Source organism: Portunus trituberculatus, chromosome 41 (genome assembly GCF_017591435.1).
Source record: "Portunus trituberculatus isolate SZX2019 chromosome 41, ASM1759143v1, whole genome shotgun sequence".
Taxonomy (NCBI): domain Eukaryota; kingdom Metazoa; phylum Arthropoda; class Malacostraca; order Decapoda; family Portunidae; genus Portunus; species Portunus trituberculatus.
In genome coordinates this window covers 12,968,531-12,976,385 of record NC_059295.1, presented here as the reverse complement: position 1 = coordinate 12,976,385, position 7,855 = coordinate 12,968,531, and positions in this window count along the sequence as shown.

Below are 7,855 nucleotides of genomic sequence, written 5' to 3'. Positions count from 1 at the left end.
TCAAATTGTGGACCACCTGACAGACAGCTGATCCTTCGGAAAGTTCTCACAGATAGGGGCAAGACCGGCAAAATGTTCATTGTCCTTTCTAACACAGTTGAGAAAGCGGCCAGGGCAGTCCTGTAATGATAGAAAACCCCAGAAAAGAGGAATGGTTGGGGGGAAAGGAAGCAAAATGATGTAGGCAGAATGCAACGTCCTCCCTCCCTCCCTCCCTCCTCCCACTGAAGATGAGGGGCCACTGAGCGACCCTGTTCCTAGTCGTGATGGAAGGTGACATCATGGGTGGGGGACTCACTGAGCATCACCCGCTTGGAGATTGAGGGGACTGCAACACCCGTGTAAAGACACCAGGTCATTTACCTCAGCTCTTCCTGAGGAAAATCTGCTAATCTCTCGCCAAGCTTCCTCAACCAGATCCTCAGCATGGTGGCTGTTGCCACGGTGGAATAAGGGGCGAGGCCTTGCTTGGCCGGAATCTCCGCCGACAACAGCCTTGCTTCTGGTACTGGAGTTAGTGAGGAAAGACAGGGCCCTGGCTGGAATACCATAGACAATCCTGTCGGCCTTATGGCGCAGAGCGAGGCTGGAGGACAAGGGAACCTACCTTCAGGGAGGAAACGTCTTGGGTAGGTACTGGACCCACTTGCGCAGTGTGGGAAAGTCCTGGGCCTAATTCCCTAATCCTGCATGAACTAGGAGTCTGGGAAGAAGGTCCCTGCTTGGGCGTTCCCAACCTGTTGAGGAACAAGTGCCCCTCTGTCTTCATGCAAGGGTTCTCCAGGAGAGTATGCAAATCATCCGTAACCATATAGATGGAAGGCTAAGTAGAAGTGGGAGGCAGGACAGAGAGAGAGAGCAGAGTTTGAAAGAACTTTGGCTCTCTCCGCATCATTGCTCCACTTAAGCGGCACGTTGTTGCTCCCCCTCCATCCCTCCGGTAGCAAGACGTCTGGTGAACCTGCCACTAGTTTATAATCTTTTCCATAAGAGTATTGCCAAAAAATGGGGAAGAAAGCTCCATGAGAAGGGGCAAAACTATAGTAGGAGTCCACCGCAGCAGGAGGTGAAGAAGCCGTGGGAAAAAGAGGCGGGACATGACCCTTGGACTCTGTCTCGTTCTCCAGGCAGATGCTAGTCTGCATTGGAGGATCACTGAGGAAAGAGCCCGTCAGCCTCAACGAGGGTGGAGACCAACAGGAAAGAGAGGCGACTTGCTAATAGGGTGACCAGCATCCCCCCAGTCCTCCCATCTACCATTGTCGCCCGACTTCTGCGTGACTTAAGGAGAGGAGAGGAAGTGCAAAAGGAATGGGGTGAGTCAGCGGATGAGGATGTGGCAAGGAAAGTCTAGTCTTGGACTCTTGGAGGAGCGAAGCATCTTTATTAATGGTGTACAAGTCCTTAATTCGTACTCATTTAGACTATGGCTCACCGGTGTATGGGTCTGCGTTGGAACCAATGTATTACAGAATGAATGTGTGCGAATGTCTTGGAGCCCTGCACTGCATTCATGTGGCGCGGATGGACGTAGAGGACAATATACCACCCTTGGACATTCGTCGCAATTTCCTGCTTTTATCCTTTGAGATAAAAACAGCCCGGAAGGCTCCCCTCAACACAACAGCGACCAAAATTATATGGTAGCACCACCACCTCCACACTGCAGCTTGTCGTCCAGTCGTGACGCGTCTGAACGCCCACTGCCAGCTCACCAGCATCCAACTGGATGACACGGACCACCCGGTGCTACATACTCTTCCCCCATGGAGGCAATCAACCTTAACCTTCATCAAGAGCTGGCTTCCGGCAAAGAAGGCTTTTCTTGCCGAGGCGGAGCTCCATCAACACTTCCGGGCCCTCGTCGCTGGCCTCCCTCCATCCCTACATCTATACACAGATGGCTCCAAGACAGGTGAATGCGTGGGTGCAAGTGTGTGGTCTGAATGTGCCCTCAGGTTCCGACTGTGTTTTCTTCTTAAATTTTTGCAATTGATAAGGCCATAGACTGCTTTAAATTCACCTCACAATTCAATCATAATTTTTATGGACTCTATGTCAGCCCTTCAGGCAATAGAGTCTTGCCACACGGATATAAATGAAATCCAGGGCAACATCATTAATAAGTTGAATTCATGCCGTAAATCCTTCTCACTGGTTTCGGTGCCTGGACACTCCACTATATATGGGAATGAACAGGCTGACATGCTAGCTCGGTCTGCTGCAGAGCTCAAGGGAGCGTGGAACCTCCGTCGGGATCTGCAGTTATGTCTCTCAGTTGTTTAATCATCAGCAAGACTCCTGTGGCAAAGTCACTGGGACAACCTCCACCTCCACACCATCAAACCCATCCTGGGCGAGTGGGCCTCCTCCAATCGCCCCACAAGGCGGGAGGAAGTGGTCCTCACACACCTCAGGATGGGCTGCACCCTCTCCACACATATGCTCTCCTACATCACCAACACCTTCCCACCACAGTGTTCCACCTGCAATGTCACCCTCTTTGTCGAGCACATCCTGCTTCACTGTGTATGTTATCGTGAGGAGAGAGAGCCCTTGGCGGCGTATTGCCGAGGTCGTGGCCTCCCGTTGACGCACACCACCCTCCTGGGTGACGAACACTCGGATGTGGTCGATAGACTGATGATTTACCTGACTGAGTCCAATTTAATCAGAGAGTTGTGATACATGTGTATATATTATGCTATCTATTTTGCACTCTGTAAATATTTGTAAAATACATGTATGTAAATAAAAGTATGAAAGTGTGTATGATTTCACTCGTGTGATGTGATGTGAATGTTTTCCCTTTCATGTATATATGCAATATGTAGTGATGGTACGTAGCCACCCTGTGTGATTATGACATCCCTACCTTCCCCATGCCCTGTCAAAGGACAATAGTTTGAGATAGGTATATGATCCCTGTATGAATGAAGCGTGTATGAAAGCGAGTGTTACGTACAAAACATTAATATTTGAAAATAAATAAGATAAGTAGACAAATAAAAAAATTAAAAAATTACAACAAAAAATCTTAAATTAAATTAAGTTTATATATAAGAAAACATAACCAAAAAAAATTATTATTAAAATGGCCTAATACCCACGCCAGGGTGATGGCAAAAAAATAAAAAAAAAAAAAAAAAAAAAAAATCTCTGAAGACCTTCATCTTTGCTCTCGATGCTTGTCTGCCACCCGCTTTCTACTATATAGCATCAGTTCTTCTTGAGGACAAGACGTTGCTGAGATTAGAGTATGCGAGATGCTGCCCTGCCTCCTGTCCCTACCAGGCTGCGAGACGAATCCCTCCACTCGCCACTACCTGCCACTGTCATTTCACTGCACTTGTATATAACCGTATAATGTAAGAACTCTTGCCACCTTGTACTGTATTATTTTTGTGCCAGTAAACTAAAGTAATTATGCCAAGTGTTTCCTGTTACCCTGCTTCTCTGAGTGAGTCTGCCTGAGTCTAGGGTGTGTGTTAGTGCCTCACTTTCCCCTTGCTAGCCATGAATCTTCGCCTAGAAGTATCCCTATGTCTGTTGCTGATTATACCATGCTCTCCTAGGCTGCCGCTGTGGTAAGTGAGTTCCTGTCACAGCTGTGAGGACGTGGGGACAGTGTAACAGTTGGTGTCAGGAGCTGTGGGGTAAAATTTGGCTAGCGAGGTTGCCAGGCACAAATGCACCATGGCAGATGTGAGAGGTATTAAGAGGCCGGAAGGCAGTGAGCCGGATTGGAAAAGGCTGGAAAACTTGGTCGCTGGGATGACTATGCGAATGAACAAAATGGCACAGGATACAAGAAAAATAAAACAGGAAATGAGTGCAGTGGTGGTGTGAATGGGCCTGATACAAGAGAAGATGCGAGCAGCAGTTGGAGAAGCAAAACAGTTCACCTTGGAACACAACAAGAGGCTGTGGCAGAACCTGTCAGAAGAGTTCAAGGAAGAACTGGTGACACGAGACATCAGTGCAAGGGACGCACTAAAGTCGTTGAGAGCAAGGCGGATGGCCGCCCGTGTTCTGTGGTCGTGGAAACTGGCAAAGACCATCGTCAGGGAAGAACTAGTGGCAGCTCAAGATCTCCCTGTGTCAGACCAGCAGCTGTGTGGCGTGACACTACGAGCAGTGTTGCCAAATGAAAATTTTCTATGTCGCTAGATTCACCTTCAAAAGTAGCTAAAAGTCGCTAAAGTCTTCTATATATATATATATATATATATATATATATATATATATATATATATATATATATATATATATATATATATATATATATATATATATATATATATATATATATATATATATATATATATATATATATATATATATATATATATATATCACTGTATTTCGATGTTTTTCCAGATCACTCAACTTTGCACCCAATGAACATTTGCAGTATTTGCACATAGCCTTAGTGTCATCTCCCTCAACTTTTCTTAGCCAGTCTTTAAATTTTTCATCCTTTAACCAAAAGTCACGAAAATGCTGCGAGTATTTTTTACTCATCTTGCTGACTGTTCCACCGGCAGAGCTAGACTGAGCAGGGGACTCGGGGAGCAAGCGAGCAACACGTATACGCTCTCAGTGACGCGAAGCAAACGTGTATAATTTGCGTCCACAGTCCCGCGAGGATCTCTGGACTCGAGGGGCCTCGACTCTACCCCGTAACCCCTGGCCCCCACCCTCTCATCACTCGCCATTTAAAGTTTAGACTATCAAGCTTTTATAACTGTCTTCTGTTTATTCATTTATTTATGTTGGCCTACCTTTTAAAAATTAACATACCACAATTATTTTCCGATTAGTGTCAACTCTGTTGTCGCCAAATTTGTCGCTAAATATATGCGTAAGTAGCTAAATTTGAGACATGTCTCAAGCTGTTCTAATAAGTCGCTAAGAATTATCAAATATCGCCAAATTTAGCGACAAAATCGCTAAATTGGCAACACTGACTACGAGGCCCCCGTGATGTCTATGATCACAGTGGGTGGCGTTAAGATGCTACCAGTATTCGTGGCTGACATGGAGGAACCCTGAATGCAGCGTATGTGGGCCTCGGAAGGATGCAGATGCAAGTACGTGGGGGAAATGGTACTATTGATCCTTGCTGAACAGGTGGATAGCCCCGTGACGAGTTCAGATGTCGAGGACGAGAGGTTGGAGCTGCACTTCCGAGTCACGAGGGAAGGTGACAGCCCGTGGACGCCAGGCAGCGGAGAGTAGCTGCGGTGGTGAGATGGATGGAGGTGTGGGTGAGGCGAGCTCCGCGCTACCTCCTCACGTGGTGCCTCTCTGAGTGAGTCTGTCTGAGTCTGGAGTGTGTGTTTGTGCTTCACTTCCCCCTTGCTAGCCACGAATCTTTGCCTAGAAGTATTCCTGTGTCTGTTGCCAATTATCTTGTGCTCTCCTGGGCTGCCCCTGTGGTAAGGGAGTTCCTGTCACGGCTGTGGAGGCTGTGAGGACGTGGGGGCAGTGTAACAATAGATATTGTTACAGAACAACCTTTCCACACTGACCCAGGCCAGGGCACCTCCACCAGGCTTTTACAGCACAACTCGCACCAGGACACAGGGACCGCCACGCAACACTTACCAAGTGGGTTCAGCGGCTATGGTTGATGCACAGAAAGCAGGAAACTCACTAAGCAGACTGAAACACGGCAGTATAGACAGACACACGCACATTGGGTGGTAAGGACAGGTACTGGGGTACACTTACCTCCTTTATTGAAGTCTAAACAGGCACATACAGGTGCCTCACGCAGGCGCTGCTCCCCATCGGCCCCTGGGACAAGAAAACCAGTTTGCGGGATTGTGGCATCCTCTCTATCCGCATCCCTCTTCCCCAGGCCGACTTAAGACAGGGTGTCCGGCTCCTTCTCGCAGTCGTCCTGGCCCCCACATCCTTCTTGTTTCCCACATTCAGGCGACTTGTCCCAGGAGAAGCTACTGGGGCCAGCATACCTCGCCAGGTGGTCTACATATCCCCCATCTTCATCCTTCCACCATTCCCAAGGATGATGCGATACATGACATCAGTGAGGGCTTCAGCGATGATGTGCAGCCCCTCCCAAGGACTCTGCAGTTTTGGCGACAGCCCCCCATTTCTGCCGGGGTTTGTGCAGCCACACCCACTCACCAGGGGTGCTGGTAGTTCCTCCACTGTTTTTAAAAATTTTTTATTATTTACACCATGTTGGCTTTTCATGGGAATTTATGGGCTAAAGGGGATACTTTTTGTGGTACCTCCTATCTCAAAGCCCACCCGCTAGGAAACCGTTGCCCTGAGTGAGGAAGCCCAACCTACACTCAGACCGTGGACAGGATTCGAACCCGTGCGCTTGGAGACCCCTCGGATCCCAAAGCACGCGTGGTTCCACTGTACCACGGCGGTACAGTGCCTGGGCATACTCACCAAGTACGGTGCAGAGTCCCTCGATGGGCAGCCTTTCCATGGTGTGGCAGAGCTCCCTGCCACACATCAAGCTCACTGGGGTGTAGCCCGTGGCCTCATGCTCTGTGGATTGGTATGCCATTAGCACATATGGCAGCCACAGGTCCCAGTCTTGCTGTGCTGCATCACAGTTCTTGGCAAGTTCCTCCACAAAGGTCCAGTTGAACCATTCCACCATCCTATCACTCTGGGGTCTCAATATGGTGATACAGGTCTTCTTCAAACCTAAGAACTCGTTGCACTCACAAAAGATTGCCGAGTGCAGGTTCCCCGAGGGACTCCGAACCTCATGAAGAATTGAGTGATGAGGGTGTCTGCCACATTTTTTGCCTTGTGATCAGGGAAACCAAATGCCTCGGGCCACTTGGTAAAGTGATCCATCACTACACATATGAACTGGTGGCCAGGAGATGTGGTGGGGAACAGACCAGCAATATCCACCACCACTCTCTCCAACGGGGCACTGACCTGGTACAGGTGCAAGGGTGCACAGGTCCTGCAGGCTGGGCCCCACTTGGCAGTACAGGTGAGATAGCTGTGGCACCATTGTCACATCGTGCTGCATAGTCTGTCAACGCCAACTGTAACTATATGGGCATGTGGCATGCTACCCAGAAGCCGATCCTGCATATTGGAGTACAGGCAACCCCCGTTTAACGAAGGTTCACACAACGAAATTTCGCTACAACGAAGGTTTCATTTTACTACCATCTGCTTGTTTAACGAACACCAAACTCGCTTTAACGAAGTTTTATCCAGGTAATTTTTTTTCCAAATTTGAAAGCCCCACCATATCACGCAAGCTGACAGGCTTTTGAATACACCAGGAGCTGCTGGTACTAAGGCCTGCCTCAGGAAAAATCCTGGGACACCTATAGAATAAAGATCAAGATCAAGATCAAGCCTCTCGTGGACAACACGCGCAACACTCACTCCCCAGTCAAAACATAACAGCCTCAGCAGCAGCTTGTCTTCCCTAGCTCAACTTACCACCAAAACGCCCTGCAATTGGCCTAGTGTTCGTAAGAAGACCAGGAAGTCTCTTACTCTTCCAAGTGAAGCTAGATATTATTCAGACATGAGAGGGGCCAGAAAACTATAGCAGTGCTGGCCACCATCTTGACTCCATATTTTCAAGTCAGCAGACTCTATTAAGAAGACTGGTGAGACCGTATCTTCCTTGCAAGCTAAAAGAACCACCTGAACTCGTGACTCTACAATGGATAAAATGGAAAGCCTTGTGGAAATGTGGTACATAAGTTTTGTATGCAGTACAATGATGTGCACTTTGTATACATTCCACAGGTTGCCGGTTAGTGTCTTTCCCGTTTCACTCTTCCTCCCTTCATAAAATTAAGATCAACAACATTATAAAGTTACGTAC